The sequence below is a fragment of the Watersipora subatra genome, chromosome 3, assembly GCF_963576615.1.
Source record: "Watersipora subatra chromosome 3, tzWatSuba1.1, whole genome shotgun sequence".
NCBI classification, from domain to species: Eukaryota; Metazoa; Bryozoa; class Gymnolaemata; order Cheilostomatida; family Watersiporidae; genus Watersipora; species Watersipora subatra.
The window spans coordinates 74,265,593-74,267,522 of NC_088710.1; positions in this window are offsets into that span (position 1 = coordinate 74,265,593).

A 1,930-nucleotide genomic window follows, 5' to 3' on the forward strand; every position below is an offset into this window, starting at 1 on the left:
CAGTAGAAAAATGTCCACAAAATCATAGGTACTTATAATGACTAGATTGATTATTTCGTTGTTTCTGTTCGTATCGAAGTCCGGTTTCCAATCCAAGCTTTTCGGTGTTTTTTTGTTGAAACTTCAAAAGCAACACCATAAAATAAATTCATAACTATCTCAGGCTAATAGTTGACCTTGATACTTCAATGTGCATGTATATAAAAACGGTTTACATTTACGATGGTAGATGAACAACTGGTTTTAGGGTAGTGGTAAATGCAACACATGAAAGTGTTGCCCAGTCAAAAAAATGTTTGGACACTAATATCGACCGTTCAGCAGTGTGGAAGGTTATGGACAACCAGATGTTCGTTCCACCGAAAGCAACAATCAGAAAGCAGCAATCCGAGCAAATGATGCAAATATCTTAACAAAAATTCCCAATAACGTAAACAATTCTGGAACGGATTATTTATGTTGTAGGAGCGCCTACTGTATATACATTTAACAATGTTGCAAATAAGTTGTTTGCATAAATAAAGTTTGCAGCCAGAACTGGATTTTTATGTGTTATAAAAGAGGAGTTATGAGCAGCAATCCATTGTAAGCCGTGTTAATACGCTATAAATCTGCAAATTTCTAAGTTATATAATGAGCATTTGATCAATTATCATTATATAACTTAGAAATTTGCAGATTTATAGCGTATTAACACGGCTTACAATGGATTGCTGCTCATAACTCCTCTTTTATAACACATAAAAATCCAGTTCTGGCTGCAAACTTTATTTATGCAAACAACTTATTTGCAACATTGTTAAATGTATATACAGTAGGCGCTCCTACAACATAAATAAGGCGCTCCTACAACATAAATAATCCGTTCCAGAAATGTTTACGTTATTGGGAATTTTTGTTTGTTATTTACAGTAAAATACATGTAAATTGCCTAATCCATCCCAAGATCTTTCCAAACTCACCCCTTTGGCCATTCAAAAAGGAAAAAATTGACTCAACTCTTTTAATATTTGGGTTGTACTGAACTGCAGTATTAATGGTTTGCATCGACAACTTTTCTCCTTTTTATGATCAATCTCACTGGTTTTATAGACCATGATTGCGGTAATTTTACAAGTTGATGGGGACTGCACATTTTTGACATTCATTTACAACGATTTCTTTATTTTTTATAAACAGCTAGTCTATTCTGCAAAGTAAAACTAAAAACAAATATTTTGTACGTCTGCAATAAGGCAAAACAACAAAATCTTGTTACTATAAAAAGCGGATCTACCTGGTCGTCGTCTATCCTGTACCTAGGGGTCAAGGTTAGGATAAAAGATACCTCTCAACGATGCTTTTACTCTTGACATTTAGATTGGCAAACTGACGCTGTAACACCTGCACCAATTGATTGCCTTTGTAATTATGAACAATCGCGCAGCTATTGTATTCTCCTTTTTGTCGACACACTTAACGATCTATTGCGATGAACTAGAATGTCGCGAAAGTTATATATAAGTTATATATAATAATAATATATAGAAGGCATTTTTTCTTCGCAAATGCAGCGAGATAAACTAACAATTAAATCGAATTTGAAAACTCGACCGACTTGAAACTTTACGTTATATGGAACATTTTACGTTGAAGGAAGCAAAAACTTCACAGGTTTTTACATTATCTGAAATTTACATTATAGGAGGTATACGTTATAGGAGCGTCTACCGTATATAGATCTCAAAGTTTGTCGTCCGTATGTATGTGTATGTATGCCCTTCGGTATGTCTGGCTATAGCCATTAAAACTTTAAAATTGATAGCTTGCATTATGCTAGATTTGAACTCATGAAGAATGCAACCGAAAGTTAATAATCCATTTGTCGAATCACGAGTTTGAGAGGGTTCTTACGATTCATAGCTCTTACTATATACTGTATACATCCTTT